Source organism: Lathyrus oleraceus, chromosome 3, assembly GCF_024323335.1.
Source record: "Lathyrus oleraceus cultivar Zhongwan6 chromosome 3, CAAS_Psat_ZW6_1.0, whole genome shotgun sequence".
Taxonomy (NCBI): domain Eukaryota; kingdom Viridiplantae; phylum Streptophyta; class Magnoliopsida; order Fabales; family Fabaceae; genus Lathyrus; species Lathyrus oleraceus.
The window spans coordinates 96174833-96197657 of NC_066581.1; the positions used below are offsets into that span (position 1 = coordinate 96174833).

General features: G+C 31.9%; 1 long non-coding RNA gene across 1 annotated transcript; it reads left to right on the forward strand.

Moving 5' to 3' along the window:
* Positions 1-11956: 11956 nt before the first annotated feature.
* Positions 11957-13295, forward strand: LOC127125578 (uncharacterized). Its single transcript, XR_007804751.1, has 2 exons — positions 11957-12471; positions 13059-13295. It is a non-coding gene; the product is annotated as an uncharacterized LOC127125578 (long non-coding RNA).
* Positions 13296-22825: the final 9530 nt, after the last annotated feature.

Below are 22825 nucleotides of genomic sequence, written 5' to 3' on the forward strand. Positions count from 1 at the left end.
TGATAAAGAAATCGATCATATTATGTTTCTTGAACATCTATTTAAAAAAAATGAATCTTTAATCTTTTAATTCTGATGAGATTGAAAATATGAATAGAAAATATACATATAAACTAACCTTGTGAATAAGAGTTCATATAAAACTTTGGTTATTTAAACTATTTAGGTTGGATATAAAAGTCAAAAATCATAAACAAACCAGCTTCAAAATATTTGCAATTCCTTTTCCGATACTTAATACATACTAAAGGATGGAGGTGTTATGTGGTATATGCTATTAAGGTGATTGCAATGTATTATTACGTAGGATATAAAAAAGCATGGTGGATACTTTCCAATAACTTCACTTGGATACATCTTTTCATACTTAAACAGTTCTAAGGTAACATGAGTTGATAATTCAAGGTTATGTATATGGCTAATGCATGTTGCTCAAAAATAGTGTACTAACTAAAATCTTCTCATCCTTTTAACTCTTGCTTACAGTGTAATCTACAAACAGACGCATCGATTCATGTCCCCTACAACAATATTTCTTGATTCGGCCTGGATGCAGTTTGTCGACGAATTCTCTTGTGACATTTCTTTGACTATGTTATCTGCTTTGTATGAATTCTAAACTTGAGTCCATTTAAGTAACTGTTTATTCGTGCAGGACTGTAAATGATTGAGTTAACGAATTGAAAAAGAAAATTGACTGCCAAATTTGAAAGGAAATAAAAGAAAGAAACACATGCTTAGAAGTGAAAACATAATATAAAACAATTGAAGTTACCTTATCTTGATCCTACATTCTGAAATCTTTAACTATGAAGATTAAATCAAACCACCCTAATGGAGGGTTGGCAGCATCAAGAATAAAAGTAATGGAATTAAGAAAAGGTTGTTATGCATGCTTTGGCTATGAATATAGTCTGTTGTTCCATGGTTTCATAACAAATACAACCAGAAAATTAAACAAACAAAAAAAAATACCAAAAAGAAACAACAAATGGTATACATTTATTAAGTTAATTAAGTGCGTTTAGTAAAAAATATTCTTGATTATTAACAAACGGCAACATTTGAAAAAGGACGCTTAAGGATAATCCAGAGCTATTAATTTTTTAAGATAGATATTAGATTTATATTAAAATTTAAGATTAAAACAATATTTTGATTTGTTTTTTTAATATTCTGAACTAATAATATTTTTATTTAAAATAAGTTAAGAAAGCAATAAATTTAATTATAATATATATTTGTCTAAATATTTCATAGAGATCACATTTACAATTTAATTGTGATTTGAAAATTATAATATCAAGGTAAGTATCTATTATAAATTATAATTCTAAGAATTATATTTGTAATAATTAAACTTATATTTAAAAATATACATTTATGTCAATTATTTGGATGGGATGATTATTGAATTTAAATTGTTTTTCTTTTTGATTTGATTATTTGTTTTCGATTATTTGTTTTTGATTTGAAAAGATTTAATAACCGAATCATTATTTGATTTAAATTTTATTTTATTTTATCTTTCAATTTTGATTCACATAAAATTTGCATAAAAAATTAGATTTTGAGAGATAAGACAAATATAATTTTTTAAATATATATTTAGTTATTATATATTATTGTAGAAAAAATATATTGTATCTTTTGAATACATTTAAAAATGTAAGGTAAAAATTAAAGATTTGATTCTTTTAATTTTGAATACTTTGAACTTTAGAACTGATTTTGTTGATTTTATGGTTAGGGGGAAGATCAATTTTATGTACCTACAAGAAATTAAGTGGACAAGTGAAAAAACGAAAGAATTAGACAACTCATAATTTGAGATTTGGTACACCGAAAAAGTTAGATCGAAAAATGGTGCGGGGATTATTGTGAACAAGGAGTGAAAGAAGGAAATCGTGGATGTGAAAAGAGTAGGAGATTGAATCATAACCTTGAAATTGTAATGGAGCAAGACACTTTTAATGTTATTAGTGCTTACGCACCTCAGGTTGGGTTAGCTAAAAACCTTAAGGTGAAATTTTGGGAGGATTTAAAAAGTTTACTTCAGGATATACCCTAAGGAGATAAGCTTTTCCTAGGAGGGGATCTTAATGGACATGTAGGTAGCGTACAAAGAGATTTTGAGAGTGTGCATGAGGTTGTTAGTCCAGGGGAGTTGAACATCTTATCACATATGAAAGTTGGGGACATGTTCTCAGATGGATTTCTTTCTTATTAGAAGGTCTGATGGAAATATTTGCTTACACTGTAAAGTTATTCCGGGAGAGAGCTTGACTATCCAACATAGAGTTTTAGTTATGGATGTAAGAATTAAGGGGAGACCAAAGAAAAGAAGTCATATGTGGAATTAAGGGGATCAAGTGATGGCATTTGAAGGGTAAAAACAAGGAATTTTCCAACACAAGACCTTGAAGGGAGGGTTTGGACAACCATAAGTAAGTGCAAATGATATGTGGAATAATATGACCCAATAGATTAGAAAAGTGGCAAAAGAGACGTTGGGTGAATCAAGAGGTTTTGGACATAGGGGTAAAGAATGATGGCGGTAGAATAAAAGTGTACATAATAAAGTTAGAGTAAAAAAAGATTGTTTCAAAGTTTGGCCAAGGTGTAAAATGTTAAAACATGGGAAAAGTACAAGAAAGATAAGAATGACATCAATAAGGCGGTTAGTGAAGTAAGAATCCAAGCTTTTGACAGATCATATCAATTTTTAGGAATTAGTGAGGGAAAAGATCTATATATAGGCTTGCTAATGGAAAAGAAAGAAATATTAAAGATTTGGATCAAGTGAAGTGTGTTAAAGATGACGAAGGCAAAATCTTGTGTTAGAAAAAAGATATAAATGATAGGTGGACGACGTATTTATACAAACTATTTAATGAAGGATGTGATATTTCGCCAGACTCTAACAGACTCAACATTAGAGAAACATATCAGAACTATAATTACTACCGTCGGATCTAGATACAGGAGGTAAAGGAAGCGTTGAAAAGAATGAAGAATAGTAAGGAGAAATGGAAATGGTAATCCTCGTGAAGTGATGGAGTTGAAAGATTGGGATAAATTTGTGATGAGTTGAGTGTGAAGGTGTTAAGATTTGTGTTTCTTTGATGGTAGTTTGGGATATATGGATGATGATTTGAATTTGGTGACAGAGGTTGAATGATGATAAATATGTGATGATACTTGCTCATGCGTTGCACACCGCCTAAAGCTTGTTTGGTTACTTGACTTTTGCTCAATTATTTAATTTAATTGATGTATCGTATGCTCTATGTGTATGTTATGCTGAATGATTATATGGATGATTGGAATGTGTGGGATTCACGTGTTTGGCATTGTTTGTGCAATTTGTTTTAGTGGAGGTTTTTTCAATTTCATTTGATTTGGATGTGAATGTGTATGATGCAGTATGCAGGGCGTGTGTTTGAGGTAAAGCGTGGTGGGATGATGAAGATGCCAAGATGATGGATAAGTGGCATGGTGATGAGTTGCAAAGATGGGAAGCAAACTCATGTGAAAAAATGTGGGCCAAAGCTAATGAAGACAAATAAACCCCCTCCTATTTTTTCTATTTTGAACACTCTTTTCTATTTTTTTTGTACTCTTTATATATATATATATATATATATATATATATATATATATATATATATATATATATATATATATATATATATATATATATTGATATTGAAATGTAAGTGATGATGTAAAATGGAAAAGCCCTTATGTAACATTTTGGAAGAGTGATATAAAAATGCTCTTCTCTTTTTAATTATAGAAAATTTGTTCCAAAATAATTCTTATTCCCATTTTCAATTTGAATGCCAATTAGAACAAGGAACACATTGAAAATGCTTTTATATTCTTTTAAATGATATAAAGAACAATTTGAACAAGCTCCTTTCATGCTAAATGATGAAATGATGAATGTGAAATTAACATAAAGAATGCAACGGACTGTCAAATTATTAATGGCCATAGACAAATGCCAAATGGCTTGTTATGAATGCAAGTGTGGACGCATATGAGAAATGAATGTAACTAGTATGGGTTAAAGAAGGATACACTGCAATGCAATATGAGGCCATGATTAGATGGTTCTTAAGTTCCAACTAGATCCAGAACCCAAATTCAAATCATCATCCATACATCCCAAACTACCATCAAAGAAACACAAATCCTAAAACCTTCACACACAATTCATCACAAATTCATCTCAACCTTTCAACCGTATCACTTCACGAGGATTACCACTTCCAATCTATAAGAATAATGTGGATATACAAAATTGTGCAAATTATAGGGGGATTATGCATATGAGTCATATCATGAAGTCATGGAAAAGAGACTCAAGTCAAGAATTAATTTGGTTTTATTCCTAGAAAGCTGACCATGAAAGCGATTTATCTTTTACGACGTGTGATGGAGTAGTATCGGATGGACCAACAAGACATATACTTAATTTTTATTAACTTGGATAAGGCATATAATAGAGTCTCTAGATAGATTTTATGGAAAATCCTAGATAAGAAAGGGGTTAGGATTGCATATATTCGAGTTATCCAGTATATGTATGAAGATGTATCGACTAATGTACAGACACGAGGTGGATAGACAGACGATTTTCACATTATAATTGGTTTATATCAAGGTTCAATCCTAAGCATCTACTTTTTAACCTTAATTTTGGATGTACTCATGGAACACATCTAAGAGCTAACACCTAGATACATGTTTTTTTGCAGAGATACAGTTTTTCTTAGAGATTCAAAAGAGGATTTAAATGAGAGGTTGGAAACTTGTAGACGAGCTTTAAAAACGCATAGTTTTCGCCTAATTAGAAGTAAGATGAAGTATATGGAATGTAATTTCAACAAAAGAATAAGTGTTTCTAACTTAGAGGTGAAAGTTAGAGATCATATTATTCCTCAAGTAATACAGTTTAAATATCTTGAGTTCATAATATAAAATGATGGAGAAATAAAAGAGGATGTAAACAGCCGAATTCAAGTTGAGTGGTTGAAATGGAGAATGGCACCAGGTGTTTTATGTGATGCAAAGGTACCGCTCAAGTTGAAGGGAAAGTTTTATCGGACAGCGATAAGATCTACAATTTTATACCGGACAAAATGTTAGGTTGTCAAAAATCAATACAAGAATAAAGTGTAGTAGACATGAGGATATTGCAATAGATGTGTGGTAAGCCTCGACAGGATAGAATTAGATAAAAAATATTACAGAGAGTGTCAGGGTAGCTCCTATAGTGGAGAAGGTTGTGGAAAATAGACTTAGATGGTTTGAGCATGCAGAGAAAAGACCAATAAATTATGTAGTAAGGGGGTAAACCAGATGGAGAGAAGGAAAACAATTAGAGAAATGGAAATACCTTGAAAGACTATCAGATAAATTATTAAGAAAGATCTCGAGATTAATAATTTGGACAGAAACATGGTCCTTGATATAACATTATTGTGAAAGTTGATCCATGTAGCCGACACCATTTAGTGGGATAAGGATTTGTTGTTGTTGTTGTTGTTATTGTTGTTTTGTTGATTCTAAAATTATTTATTTAAAAAATTATTTGGTATATATGTGAACATATTGTAACAACTTTTTCTAGATATATAAATAATTTATAGTTTTCTACTTTAAGTTAAATATTTAGATGGAGTTTATTATTATTAAATTTTTTACAATAATATGATTTTTTAATCATGCAATTTGGATATATAATATTTATGTTTTATTGTGAGTTTGTTTTCACACTAAGGACCATCAAGAAATCTTATTATTAGCAAACGACATCATAAATGAATATGACCTACATTTGTGGGTAGTACCTAATGAGTTTTATTTTTACTATATTATTTTTATCATTAAATTTATCTTTTAAACTTAAATATTATTTGAGTCTTTCACTTATGACTCCAGACAATATATAATTGTTAAAATGTTTGAGAAATATAAATTTTGATTCCACAAGTTAATGAGTATTTAAAGGGAGAATCTTCAAAGTTCTTTGAGGATATTGAGTTTGGGGGAGAGATATGGTTAAAGAACAAAATTGAATGAGGGAGAATTAGTTTTAAAGCAATTCATATATTTACTATTAATATACTAAACTTTGATCCTCACGAGAAAATTATGATTCTTTCTCTTATACAAGTTAATAATTTAATGCCTTAATTGCAATTTTTGTCCCCATACTTTTTATTTTTTTGGATTTTGATCCCCCATTTTAAAAACCGCAATTTTAGTCCCTTTTTAAAGTTTTGGGTTGGGTTTTGGTCCCTCTTTGGGGACAAAAATCCAGCACAAAAAATTAAGAAAGGGACAAAAAATATGATTTTTAAAATAGGGGGACCAAATCCCTATAAAGAGTAAAACAGTGGACCAAAGTTGCAATTAAGTGTAATTTAATTTATGAAGCTAAAACTTTGATCCTCACAAGAAAATTCTTGTTCTTTTCTCTCGGGCAAGTTAATAAATTGATTTATGAAGATCAAACTAAACACTCTCAAGAACTAGAGCAACATGTGTTATAAATCATTGACTATAAAGAGAAATCAATTTGGTTTTCTTGAAAATCTTTGTATGGTTAGTCATGATGCTTTTTGCTCATTATATGTTTTGAACCTACATGAGATGAATGTTAAGATTTTATTTCTTAATAGAAATATTAATTAAATAATTTGGTGCATCCATGAGAAACTTTGTGTCAATAGACAAAAAGTAAATGGTTTGCAAATTAACAAAATTCACTTGAGATAATAAAACTTTCTCTTTAGCGATACCACATAGTCTCTTAAGTTAAGTGTCTTATTTGATTTTGGAATGAATATTATGATGTTAATTATCATTTTTAGTTTTAATATGACTATTCTTAAGTTAGTTGCCTCATTCGATTTTGAGATGAATAAGAGAGAAAATTGTGGGTATTATAAAGTCAATGGGAGTAAGTTTATGTTTCTTATACAATTTGACACTTTTATTGTATTTGTTAGAAGTTGTAATTTGATGTTCTGTCGAAAGTTAGCATTTGACTGTGCCGAAGCAGTTAGTCAAGGTGAAGGAGTCAGATGTACTCGACAAAGTCAAACACAATATATAGTTGTGTCGAAATGTAACTTTTATTTTTGTATTTTACATTTTGAATATTTTGGACTTGGGTTAGGTTGTATAGTTTTTGGGTCTGGCCTTTAGTTTCCTATATAAAGAGCATTGTATGATGTAAACACAACAACTTCACTCAATATGATTTTCTACAATTCAGTTGATATTTTTCTCTCTTTTCTCCGTTCTTCTTCTTCTTCCATCTGTTTTGAAACTTGATTTAATAATGGAAGACCTAAGAAGCTTTGATTACTATACTCGCTAGAGTCTTATAATTCTATGCCTATGTATCCTCATTTTCAATGAAGGATCAGAGTCTCGTAGTTATGGTAAAAAATGTTGATTTGTTTGTTGTTTTTATCACTTGAAAAGTTCTCACGCGTCGGGGGCGGAGACGTGTTTGATTTTTTTTTTGAATATCTCAATGCATAAGGGCAGATGACTTATGATTTGATGTATATTAGATTGATTTTATCCCTTGATTATTTGAAAATATATAATGATTAATTTATTTAAGAAAATAAATTAATAATGATACTATATATTTATTTAATAAATATATTAAAAGGTTAATGACATATCCCTTATCCCTAATTTTTTTATCCCTAAAACCCTAAAATTTCCTTTGATATTTATCCCATGATTATCCCTATTATTATCCCAAAGGTTAACCCTAATTCCTTAATTAATATCCCATAAGCAACCCCATTATTATTTCTTGTATTATTTATATTAACTCATTTTATAAGGATTAATCCTTAATTTCAATATGCTTAATTTCTCTAAAATTAATCCCTAACACTAATAATATTTTGGTATTTTAATTCCATGTTAATTGTAATTATCTAGGTAATTATTTTTAAATAAAATAAATATTAAAAAATAAAATGGTAGGGGGTGATTTTTAACTAATTAAGCAATTGGGCTGAAGTTGGGGGTGTAAACTGCAAGGGAAGGAAGCCAATTTGCTTCTAGAGGCCCACGCCTTAGGGAGGGTCTATGGAGAGGGAGAGTCAACTATTGACTCTCTCTTCTCTACATGATCAGGATCATAGGGGTTTCACTGTGTGAAATCGTAGCCACTAGTCATGCATACTAGTCAAAGTAAACGAAAGGGACTATTCAAATGGAGAGTCAAAGAGGACCTAGGGTACGTGTGGATGTACACTAGCTGAATTGAGTCAGCAAAATGATTGGACCAGGTCTTCCACATGGGCGTGATATGGCCGCGGTCAAAGGGGGGTGTATAAGCAGAAAGTCTTTAGACTTTCTCATTTTTCCATTTTTGCTCTTTCTCTCTTCCATTCTCTCTATACCTCTCAATCCTCTATAAACCTCTCCCTCCGGCCACCCTCATCTCCATGTTAAACAAACTCCCATACCACCACCTTCAACCAGGATCTTCATGTCCATCATGAACATGAAGATCACCCAACACAAAAATTCATTCGTCGTCGTCCCCCTCCCTGAAACTGCCGTGAATCCCAGATCTTCAGTTGGGTCTTCAACTGATGATCATCTGGGTGATGAACGTCAACCCATAAACATTTAAGACCCATTAACCCTAACCAAACACAAACCCTAAACCTCTTTCCAGATGAACCCTACCCCAACCCAGATGAACCCTAACCCTACCCAAATGAACCCTAGAGTTCATCATATGAACCTTAACCCTAAGCCATACCTAGATTCTTCGAATCTTCATCATGTTCATCATGAACATGATGAATCTTCATCCTCAAGCTCTGAACCCTAACCCCATAAACAACCTTAAACTCTTCAAAATCCTCTTAAATCTACCCTAAACCACAAATCCATTCATTATGAACCCGAATTCAACCTTTAAACATACAATCAACCAAACTTATTCAAAACCGAAAATTCTCGAGCCTAATCTATGAACCCTAAACCCCCATTCAAATCATACATAAATAACATCAACAATATACAATGTGCAAGCAGATAAATTAAAATAGCAAGATAAACACAAAAGGAGTCAAGGGTGTTAACTACCAACCTACGGGAGTGAGACTTCCCCCCAGTCACAAGGTAATAGTGTTTAATATTCTTCCTTCCTTTGTATCAATTTATGATCCCCTCTGTCGCATCACGAAAAATACGATTCCTCGCGATTGTCGCAGAAAAAATTACGTTCGAACAGAGTCGCCACCGAACTTTATTTATCCCAATGAAGGGATAGGAAAATATCGATAAAACCTTTAGGGAATGGAATAATGGTCGTTGCAACCATATTCAGGTTCGGGAGTGGATTACGCAAGAGGAAGGTATTAGCACCCCTTGCGTCCGTTGTACTCAACGGGAACCTTTTAGTTCAATAGTGTGTTTCAAGTGTTAATTTATGTTTGTTTGTTATCTTTAGGTTATTAAAAATAAAAATGGATGAGAACCTCAAAAAGGAGAAAGGGGAGGTTTTTTATTAGTGTGCTCGCGAAGATACAACAATCTCCTGCCTACGTATCCTTATGGTATAATAAGGAAATCAGAGCATTCGTAGTTCGGGGACTACGATTGGTTGGTGTTTTTTAATGAACAACTGTTTAGATCGCGTTCTAAAGGATAAACGTTGGCTTGTCTACTCTCGGCGGAGGCTTAAGCAATGGTTTGTTATGCGCATTAGAAAGGATTAAATGATGTTCCTTCTGAAAATAGTTTAGGTCACATGGGGGTGACAAGCTGGATTAATATATTGAATATTTTGATTAGTTAAGATGTTCTTGGTTGGATGACGATTACTCAGATAGTCGAGTAAGACAACTCGTATCCTAACAGTCGGGAAAGGGAATAGAAGACTCTAGACCACTTTCTTTTTCATCCTTAATTATAGAAAGGATTTGATAATAATTAAAGTGTTTTGAATGGGTTACGAATACTCGGATAATCGAGTAAGATAACTCGTATCCTAATAATCGAGAAGAGGAATAGAAGACTCTAAACCACTCTCTGTTTCATCTGAGTATTTATGAAAATAATGTGGTATATGGTGGACGTATTTTAGAAAGAACGACAAATACTTGAATGACTGAGTAAAACAACTCATATCCAAGCATTTGAGAAGAGGAATTGAAAACTCAAAACCATCTCCCTTTTCGTATAGTTTTGATTTGAGAATAATTTGACTTATGGTATAAGTTGATGGAAAAATGACAATTGTTCGACTGACCGAGTAAGAGAGCTCGTATTCAAATAATTGAGGAGAGAAGTTGAAGACTCAAAGTCATCTCCTTTTTCATTTCATTATTATGAGAATATTTTGATTTAATCGGATTTAGAAGTTTGTAAAGAGATGACGAGTGTTTAACTGACCAAGTCAGAAAACTTGTATTCAAACAATCGAGGGGAGGAGTTAAAGACTTAAAACCATCCCCCATTTCATTTTTTATTTATTGTAAGAAGGTTTTGATTTAATTATGCTTAAGTGGATTTAGAAATGACGATTATTCGACTAACCGAGTAAGAGAACTTGTATTCAAATAATCGAGGAGAGAAATTGAAGACTCAAAGTCATCTCCCTTTTCGTTTCTTATTATAAAATGATTTGATTTGTTTGTACTTAAATGAATTAGAAATGACGACTATTTGACTAACCGAGTAAGAAAACTCGTATTCAAAAAAATCGAGGAGAGGAGTTGAAAACTCAAAACCATCCCCCTTTTCATTTTCAAATGAAGTGTCGTTTAGATGTGATTAAGTATTTTAATTTAACTTTCGATGTCGGGTCGAGGTTTTAAAAATTGCATTCTTGTGAATGAATTGAATTTATTTAGTGAATGGTCCATTTAATCGATTAATTAAAACCGAGTAGGTCTCATTGTAAGAAAGCCCAAGAGTAAGCCATATGAGGTTGATGGCGATGCCTAAAACAATTGACTTACAAAGGTGTTTTGAAAATGGGCTCGACTTTGAATCGAGAAGCATGTGATTTGAAATCGGCTCGGATTATTTTAAAATCGATGAAGGCAACGTGATTTTGTCACAATTATAACATATCATTTCGTGTACACTCAAGGTTCAATATAAACAAATAGATAAAGAATAATCATGCACATACACTCCTTAAGATAAATAAACATCTAAATTATGAAGGTCATTTGTGATTTTATAGTCAATTAATTAATTGGATGCTTAACTAATTATTTTATTTTAATTAAATGATAAGTAGTAATAAAAAAAATGAATATAACCAAATAATTGAATATTAATAATGATAACAACCATATAATTGCGTATTTACTTTTAAAAAAATAAAAAAAAATAACAATAATAATAGTAATAATTACATATTTACTATATATATATATATATATATATATATATATATATATATATATATATATATATAAAAAAAAAAAATAATATTAACAATAGTATAATTATAAATTTTTTTACAAAAAAAGAATAAAATAAATAAACCAAAGTGGTGGCACACAATTCTCATAAAAAAAAATTACTTATATTTAACTAATAAATGGTGATAATGATAGTAAACTTAATTAATTAATTAAATAGTAGTAAATTATATAATTGATATTAGATGATTATAATAACAAAGTTTTACTTAATAAATAAAATTATGTTTTAAATCAAATACCCAACAATTAATCATATGCTAAATAAGGGAACTATATCAAAACAAATGGGCCATGAAGACATCTGAAGCCCATTAGGGCACATAACAGCAGTAGAGGAGAAGAGAAAAATAGGTGGGCCGAAAAACCCTAGGAGGCCCAAGGGGCGCCGTCCAACTCAAACCCTAAATTGGATTAGTAAATCTTTTCATTTTCTAGAAGCGTGAAAGAGTGAGAATAATTATGAGGGTGGGAAACGAAGTGGCAGTTGGCCTTGGGCAGTGAGGAAAGGACCGGTATTAAATGCTCTTAAAAACTATTTTTAAATAAGGAAATAAAAACGAAGTCTGCACGTAGAAGGAAATCATTCAGAATCCTTTCCCCTTTTCTACTCTTTGGCGGTCACTCTCTGCCTTTTCTTATCTTCCTCGCACCAACAACCCCAAAACAGCAACCCTCAAACTGGTTCATGCACACACCATAAATTTGGACCATAAGACTAAACTTCGAATCAACCTGTACTATAATCCACAGATCCAGTCGCTCAACAGTCTTAATGCAAAATCGTATTTCAAAGCAAAAACATGGTAAAGGAAAAACAAATAATCATCATACAGCAAGCGACACACGACAAAGAGCGAGCGATACATAGATTGTGAGTTACGAATGTATACGATAAACCAAGAATAAAAGTGAAGGGGCAAGGATCTACCGCTTTAACGCAACGGCGAAGAAGAGAAAACAAGTCCAGGTAAGTTGTCTTTCGTGCGTTCTGCTTTCCTTTGGCCTGCTTTTCCCTCTGTTCGAATCTTGGTTGTGGCTACCTTTGACGGTAATATGCGAGTAGCTGGTGCTTTAGCTCAAAGTTTATTGAGATTCGGTATGAAAACTCAATAACCTTAGGAGTTGAGTTTTTTTTTATGTGCTGGCTATTTTTTTAAAGAATTTTCTCTGTTGGATGTTCTTAATGCAAATCGTTTTTTGTTGTGTTCTGGTTAAAGGTTTTTGAGAAGAATTGTTTTGCTGTGTTTTTGTTCTTGCTGTGTTTTTTTTGAGAAAATCTCTTACTGTGATATGTATATATTTGTTAACCTCTCTTCCCCATTTATGAAATATTGCTTAAGTCTTAAAGAAAAACTTCTTCCTTTTTTCGAATTTCTCATCCCAGATTATGTGGGATTTGGTTTGTTCTGTTTTAAGTAAATGTTAAAAGTGCTTTTTGGATGTTTAGATTTACCTTATGGACAAATTTTTAATCTGAATGATTTATTTAGTTGTTTTTCAGTTCTCTAAGTACTTTTGAAAAGTGCTTTTTAAATAAGCTATTTTTCTCCGCAGGTTATAGCTCTGAGATGACCTGATGGAATGGAAGGTGGCTGCTCCAAGCTTCAAGACAACCTATTTTTTGTGACTAAGTCCAAAGTGATTTCATCCTAATTGCTTGATTTTGGTCATTATGAACCTATTTCCATCTGTAGCAATTTTTCACTGTAATTACTTAGTTTTATTTTTTTAGACAAAATGTGTGTTTGGATTATTTGGGATTTATTGAATTAAATTTTAATTATGTAATTACCTTTTAATCTTTCAAAATTTAACTCATTATTTATTTATGTTAATCATTTAACTTTTAAAAACAGCAAATTACTTAATTTTAAAAACAACAAATTCCTAATTTAAATATAATGACTTAATTTTAAAAACAACAAACTTCTAATTTAAGTATAATGACTTAATTTTAAAAACAAATTTCTAATTTAAAGTATAATGACTTAATTTCAAAACAAATTTATAATTTAAGTATAATGATTCAATTTAAAAACAAATTTCTAATTTAAGTATAATGACTCAATTTAAAAACAAATTTCTAATTTAAGTATAATGACTTAATTTAAAAACAAATTTATAATTTAAGTATAATGACTTAATTTAAAAACAAATTTATAATTTAAGTATAATGACTTAATTTCAAAAACAAATTTTTAATTTAAGTATAATGACTCAATTTAAAAACAAATTTCTAATTTAAGTATAATGACTTAATTTAAAAACAAATTTATAATTTAAGTATAATGACTTAATTTAAAAACAAATTTCTAACTTAAGTATAATGACTTAATTAAAAAATAAATTTCTAATTTAAGTATAATGAATTAATCTAAAGAACAACATAATTACTAAGTATAGTAATTTAATTTTTAAAAAAAACACAATTCTAATTTAAGCACAAAAATCTAAATGTGGGACTTTTAAAAAACAACACAATTCCATTTTAAATATAAATATAAAAATATAAATATGGAACTTTTTAATTTAAAAACAACACAAATCTATTTTAAATACAAAAAATCTAAACATGAGACTTTTAATTAAAAAAACACAATTCTACTTTCTAAAAAATGCAAATTCTAAATATGGGACTTTTGAAACAAAGAAATCTCATGGATTAAACCAAGATGGCTGGACAAAATTGGGGTATGACACCCTCCTTCTAACTTCTACTTTTTTTTCTTTTGCTTGCGAGGTTAAACGGTGGCTAAGCTCATATTTCTTAGGGTTTCAATGTGAAAAGCCCAAAGTAATCAAAATTTAATGGAGCTTTGAGTATGGTTTCGGAATTTGCAACAACAAATGTTCTTAGGGTTTTTTCTGTTCTTCTCTTTTCATCTTAAATTCCATGTATTTATAGATTATTTTTTAGGTCTGTAATTTAATTAGATTTATTCATTTAGGAAAATTAGAATTTTGATTTGATTGTAGTTTGATTAGATTTTGATTTTGTTCAAAAACAGATTTAGGGTTCCAAATTGTAACTGATATTTTTAATGTATTTGGTCCAATTTTGTATGCAATTCTAACTTTTGATGTATTTGTTATATGAATTTAGAAAGTTTTGATGTTATTTTTCCAATCTTGCTTGACCCATGCTACTTCTAATTGTAAAGCGTTTAGAGTTTTTGGATTGGGGAAGGGAGAGGGTGAATGCGGGTCGCGGCGGAATCGGTTCACAAACACTAATTCATACCTCTCATAAATGTATTCATGGTATAGCCAAACCGGGGCAAGGCTCCATTGCATTTCCAGTAGAAACATTGATAAATCATGGATGGAGTATCGCGTGTTGAGAAAGTCTGAACCCTTCAATAACTTGGAGCAACCCAAATATATTCCCAAAATCACCTAGTAGGGCATCAAAGCCTGATTTTCATTAATCACCCCAATAACAAAAGTCCACACTATTGGCATCATACCCCAAAGCAAGAACATCTTAACCGGGGCATATCCGATTACCCATTTGCATTCTAACATGCATCATATAAATAATTCATAAATAGTTTTCCTACCAAACAGAAAAATAAAAATAAAAAACAAAATACACAATCATATCAATCATCAGCATACTCATGCATAACACTCCCATAAAATGGGAAGTTCAACAAAATAAAATTCATTTGCATTCCTACATGCACAACCAAATATCCCCAGCAAATTGCATACTTGCATACATCCCATGCATGGAATTCCCACTTAAAAGTGGAATATCATACAAAAATCAAATATAAAATATCAGGATCCAAGGTCATTCATGTATATCTTGGACATTCCTCATTTTCAAATGAAGTTATTACCCTACATTTGCTCGTGGGATCATTTCTCAGCAAATCATTTTTCAAACTTTATGATTAATAATGATATTCCCAACATTTATTTTACAGTCATTGCTCCCCAAGAAGAGGTTACTCTAAAAAGTCTCTTATGAGCTTTTTCCTCTGCAGGGCATTTCTAGTAAATCTCCCTCAAAAGGAGTCCTTTCTTAAAAAAAGATTTCCCCCAACAGACAAACATTTGGGATACTGCTTCATTTTTCCGAAGAATCTCATTTATTTGTTTGAGATACTGCTTCATTTATCTGAAGAATCTCATTTATTTTTTAGAGATACTACTCTAATATCCTCGAAGAGTCTTAGATTCAATTAAGGTATTTTTCCCTTGCTGGAATATCTTAATTCTATCATATAAGATGCTGTTTCGGCCCGATATAGAGAATCTCATTTTTACTGTTTGAGATGTTGCTTCATCAGTATGAAGAATCTCATTTCAGATTCTTTTAGAGATACTGCTCTAATATCCTCGAAGAGTCTTAGATTCAATTAAGGTATTTTCCCTTGCTGGAATATCTTAATTCTATCATATAAGATGTTGTTTCGATCCGATACAGAGAATCTTATTTTTACTGTTTGAGATGCTGCTTCATCAATATGAAGAGTCTCATTTCAGATTCTTTTTAGAGATACTGCTATAATATCCTCGGAGAGTCTTAGATTCGATTAAGGTATTTTTCCCTTGCTAGAATATCTTAATTCTATCATATAAGATGCTGTTTCGACCCGATACAAAGAATCTCATTTTTACTGTTTGAGATGCTGCTTCATCAATATGAAGAGTCTCATTTCAGATTCTTTTAGAGATACTGCTCTAATATCCTCGAAGAGTCTTAGATTCAATTAAGGTATTTTTTCCCTTGCTGGAATATCTTAATTCTATCATATAAGATGTTGTTTCAACCTGATACAGAGAATCTCATTTTTACTGTTTGAGATGCTGCTTCATCAATATGAAGAGTCTCATTTCAGATTTTTTTTAGAGATACTGCTCTAATATCCTCGAAGAGTCTTAGATTCAATTAAGGTATTTTTCCCTTGCTGGAATATCTTAATTCTATCATATAAGATGCTGTTTCGACCCGATACAGAGAATCTCATTTTTACTGTTTGAGATGCTGCTTCATCAACATGAAGAGTCTCATTTCAGATTTTTTTAGAGATACTGCTCTAATATCCTCGGAGAGTCTTAGATTCAATTAAGGTATTTTTCCCTTTGCTGGAATATCTTAATTCTATCGTATAAAATGTTGTTTCGAGTTGATATAGAGAATCTCACTTTTACTATTTGAGATGCTGCTTCACCAAAATGAAGAGTCTCATGCCAAATTTTCTTTATATTATTCTAGCATCCTGGAAAGTCTTGAGATTTATCTAGGGATGCCATTCCATATATCTCGACTATGATGCCCAAGATACTGTTCTGACGACTCCCAGAAAGTCTTGACTGTTCCATTTTACTGTAGGATAATGTCTTTTACCATTTCTCACTACATTTTCTTCCCGTGTTTTCTTCCTTGCATTTCCTAGGACAAAATTTGGGTCCTTTTGTATTTAATTATCTCCCACCGCTAATACACGAAGACTGTCGTCATTCTTACTTTCCGGTTTGAGGTAATTAAATAGGGGCAGCTGTCATACCCCAATTTTGTCCGGGTAAGAAAAAATCTTCAACCAACATTCACTACCCAATGTTGTAAGACATAAATTATATCTTAAAGACACAGGTCCTATTTTAAGGCTTCTCAGCCCTTGGTGACATCAAGTTTTCAATGACATTTTCATCTGTTGAGATCCTTAAAAAGATGTCTGTTGCACTTGTCTTTTATCGAAGCATGGGAAGGTATGTGCATTTTTGGTTAGCAAGGCCCATTTTGGTTTATCCATGAGAACTTTTGTTTTAAAAAGAGGGGTCCATTCACATGATTAATATTGCAAAGTGTGGTGTGAATCTTGTACATTACTAATCCAAAATCCATTTGATTATTAGTAAGCATTAAGAATCATGGATATTTTCTATAATCATTTGTTATTAAGTTCATTTCCACATGTTTATGCCAAAGTCTCAATCCTTCATAAAAATTTAAACTCAAGTTTCATTTTTTAACATATATTTTGTTTTAAGCTAAGATGGATTGTTGGAAAAGACTATGGTGATGAACAATATTGTGAACTCACTTTGGAATTGTTTCTTATTGCTTATAATGCATATTTCATATTGTTCATTTAAGTTAATAATAAACATATTTAGAAGTGACTAAGTTGAAAGTCCAAATTGATTATTGGCCCAATCCATTTTCAATTGGAATTAGAGTTTAAGCATTGTAGATGACTAACACAAATGAGATATTGGAATAAAGCTTAAGGGATTAATTGCATAATTAATTTAATAATCCAAGATATCCCAAAAAGTATTCCAAATAAATTCCAAATAATCCAAAATTACAAATAATCAAAAAAAGCCAATGCATAATATAAGGGGTTACACGATTAACCCAATTTTTCATAGTCTAAAGTATTCTAATTAATTTCAAATTCCTAATAATCCAAAGGGGTTACATGATTAATCCAAGGGTTACATGATTAATCCAAAGGTTACATAGTTAAATCCAAATATTAGTACAAAGTTCTGGGTACAAAGAAAATAAATTGAAAAAAAAGGTTGGGAATAAGCTGTAAAATAACATCAGTTTGAACTCTTCTTGTGGCGACCCAACTCCAAAAGCTAGCGCCCCAATTCCAACTTCCAGCGCCCCCTTTTTCAATCAATCAACATCACTTCATAAAACCTGCAAAAACCAATTCAAAGGATTAAACAGCTTATCAAATAAGCACTTAAAACAAACTGGAAAATAAATGATGAAATAAACAGATAATTTGGTTACACGATGAATCAAAGAAAACGCCCAAGAACATATCTCATTATCCAACTCAAAATAATCTTAAATCCATAAGATAGTTATCCCACAAAATCTGGAAACAGGATCCAACAAGTTATCTCAAAAAACCAACATTCATATATAACAACAAATAAATTAACAGTAAGGGACACGTTTTTGAGATCCAACAGAACAATCCAAATATTTTTAAACTGAAACAAAACCAAGAACACATTTTGAAAATCCATAAGGAATTATCAAAGACTTTTTTTTGTTAAAACAACAAACCAAACAGAGAACCAGTTCTGAAGAAATCCAAGAAGAAATTATCATTTTTCTTTAACGTCAAAACAACAAAATACACATCTGTTTGAGAATCAAAAAAGAAAACAATCAAATATTTTTCTGTTCATCAAAACCCTAAAGTTTCGAATCAAACTACAACAGGATTCAAAAATGAAAGTAGGGAAAGACGAAGAATAAAGGAACTTATCTGAAACAGGAGGGGAGCGTCACCGGAGGTTGACTTCAAAAGAGTAAGTCTTCCGTTCCCGTTCATCTTTTCACGCCATCATCTTCGCCTCTTCACGTGGATTAAAACCCCTCTTTTGATTTCTTCAAAACATGTCGATAGAAGTTTGAATCACGAACTTAGGGTTAGGGTTTTGACGTCTAGGGTTTTGTTGTTTAGGTTAAGGACGATTTAGGTTTCATTTGGCCGTGTGAGAGAGAGTTTAGATTTAGGTTTTAGGTTTGGGTCTTGAAGGAGGGCCTCGATCCGGCCATTTGAGAAAGAATTTGGAAAAGGCGAGTTTAGATTTTGATAGAGGAGCGAAAAACAAGTAGGGTTTATGTTTAATTTTTTTGGATTGGTGTTGTAAGTCACCGGAGGAGACGGCGGCGGCGGCGCGGTTGGCCGGCCGCCACCGTCTTCTCCGGCAAGGTTGGCCGCGAGAGTGACGACGATGAAGTGGAAAAGTTGCAGAGAAACTTGAGTGGTGAAGAGAAGAGAGAGAGTGAGAACGAGAGAATGATTTCTCTCTCTCTGAGTTTTTGTTTTTATTTGTTGTTTGGATTGGTGGCATTGGCGCCACATGGACCCTTCTGATGGCGCCACTTGGTTGGTTGACCCCTGAGTCAACCAGGGGATCCTGTGTGGATCCCCCCATCATATGGTGGTGTACCCTCACGCACCTCCTTTGATCTTTTGACCAAGTCAAAGTATGTTGATCATGTGGCCCAGATTTCCCTAGAAAGTCAATGTTTGACCAAGCTTTAGGGCTTTGGTGTTTTCATTTTGGGTCAACTCTGGTTGGACCCAAAGACCTTTCTCTATTCAAACCCCCCAGTTCTATTTCCAGCAGCGCCCAGTGTTGGGCTTCTTCTCTTACTTGGCCCATTTTATTTCATTTTTTTAATTTATTTCACTTATTTTATTTTATTTATATACATATAAGAAATATATAATAGATTTTTATGGCTATTAAACAAAAATAAAATAATATTTTATTTTACTTACTTTCTTTCAAAATTATAATTATATTATTATTATTATTAATATTTAATAGTAAATATGCAATTATATTGTTATTGTTATTATTAATATTTAATAGTAAATATGCAATTATTTGGTTATAGCATCATTTTTTAATTACTCATTATTTAATCAAAATAATCTACTAAATATTTAATTAATTAATTATATTATTGTTAATGTCATTTGTAATTTAGATGTTTGTTTATTTTTGTGGAGTGTATGTGCATGATTATTCTTTATTTATTTATTTATTTATACCGAGCCTTGAGTGCACATGGATGACATGTTATAATTGTGACAAAATTCTGTCGTTTTCAACGATTTAAAATCATTCAAGCCAATTTCAAAAATAAATCACATACTTCTCGATTCAAAGTCGAGCCCATTTTCAAAACACCTTTGTAAGTCGATTACTTGTAAAAGTACCGCCATCAACCTCACATGGCTTACTCTTGGGCCTCCTTACAATGAGACCTATTCGATTTTAATCGATTAGATGAATTATTCACTAAATAAATTCAATTCATTCACGAAAAAAAAATACAAATTTTAAAACCTTGATCCAACATCGAATATTCTTTATTAAGAATTAAAAATACCTAATCACAATCAAATACTATTTCACTTTAGAAGGAAAGAGGTAATGGTTTTGAGTTTTCAACTCCTCTCCTCGATTATTTAAACACGAACTCTTGTACTCGATTAAATCAAACAATCGTCATCTCTAATCTACCTAAGCACGAACAAGTCAAATTCTTTTACAATAGGAAATAAAAAGGGAGATAACTTTGAGTCTTCAATTTTTTCTCCTCGACTATTTGAATACAAGTTCTCTTACTTGTTTAGTCAAATAATTGTCGTTCCTCTACAAATCTCCAAGTCCCGATTAAATCAAAATATTTTCACAGTAAGCTAAATGAAAAAGGAGGTGACTTTGAGTTTTCAACTTCACTCCTCAATTGGTCGAATACGAGCTTTCTTACTCGGTCAGTCGAACAATTTTCATTTCTCTGCAAACATACAACTTAATCAAATTACTTTTCGTAACAAATTATACGAAAAGGGAGATGGTCTTGAGCCTTCGATTCCTCTCCTCAAATGCTTGGATATGAGTTGTTTTACTCAGTCATTCAAGTACTTGTCGTTCATTATAAAAATGCGTCAACCATATGCAACCTTATTTTCATAAAAACTCAGATGAAACAGAGAGCGGTTTAGAGTCTTCTATTCCCTTTCTCGATTATTAGGATGCGAGTTGTCTTACTCGATTATCCGAGTATTCATACCTTAACTATTATCAACTCCTTTCATAATAAAGGATGAAAAGGGAAATGGTCTAGAGCCTTCGATTCCTCTCCTCGACTATTAGGATACGAGTTGTCTTACTCGAATATCTGAGTAATCGTCATCCAACAAAAATATCTTAACACATCAAATTTATCTGTCCTTGCCGTCGTGAGATCGAAATCAATCAAACAAAACAATTAAACATATTAATACGACTTATCACCCTCGTGTGACCAAAACTCTTTTCAAAAAGACGTTGTTTAATCCTTTCTAACGTGCATAACAAACTAGAGATCAAGCCTCCGCCGAGAGTAAACAAGCCGATGTTTAGCCTTTAGAACGCGATCTAAATAGTTGTTCATTAAAAGACACCAACCAACCGTAGTTCCCCGAACTACGAATGCTCTGATTTCCTTATTTAAGGATACGTAGGCAGGAGATTATTGTATCTTCGCGAGCACACTAATAAAAAACCTCCCCTTTCTCCTTTATGAGGTTCTCATCCATTTCTATTTTCAATATTTTATAACCCAAAGATAACAAACAAACATGAATTAACACTCGAAACGCAAATTAGAACTAAAAGGTTCCCGTTGAGTACAACAGACGTAAGGGGTGCTAATACCTTACCCTTACGTAATCCACTCCCGAACCCGAATATGGTTGTGACGACCATTATTCCATTTCCTAAAGGTTTTATCGATATTTTCCTATCCCTTCATTGGGATAAATAAAGTTCGGTGGCGACTCTGTTCGAACATAATTTTTTCCGCGACCATCGCGAGGAATCGTATTTTTCGAGATGCGACACCTACCAAAGGTAAGAGAAATATTACCTATTATTAGACAAGTGATATCTTAACAAAGGTAATAAGCTCAAAAGGAAAGATTACCAACTACCAACTAAGTGATAGCTTAGCAATGGTAACCTACCAAAGGTAAGAAAAAATTACCTACTATCAGACAAGTGATAACTTAACAAAGGTAATAAGCTCAAAAGGAAAGATTACCAACTATCAGCCAAGTGATAACTTAATAAAGGTAACCCCCAAAGGTAAGAGAAACATTACCTACTATCAGACAAGTGATAGCTTAACAAAGGTAATAAGCTCAAAAGGAAAGATTACCAACTACCTGACAAGTGATAGCTTAACAAAGATAACCTACCAAAGGTAAGAGAAATGTTATCTACTATCAGACAAGTGATATCTTAATAAAGGTAATAAGCTTAAGGGACCAAAGTTCAACCCATGAATAAATTGGAGAGAAATGGCCAAAGATGACTCAATCCAATAAGGAAATAAACTCAACTGGGAACCGATTCCATCCCGATAATGAATTGGAAACGAAAACTGAAACAAAACCTTCCATAGGATTCAAACTTTGTGGGGGAATTAGAAAGGGTAAGCGCTTTCTAGTTAAGGTCGACACTCTATTGGAGAGAGGACGCACACACACTGCGGGGAATGCACCAAGAAGTGCAAGATGCATATATTAGCATCACGATGTTATGCATATGCATATGAATATATGTATGAATATGCTAGCAAACAAGCACAAAAGGGGTAGACTGATAACATAGTATAATTGGACACTCAGCTAATCTCAACAAGGTGGAGATGCTACCAGAGATCTTGCTAGGGATTCAGTTGGCAAAAAACCCTACAATGAATGATCAAAAGCCATCAAAGGAGCTAAATCCTGACATAAGGCCTAAAATCCTTATGGTAAAAATATATA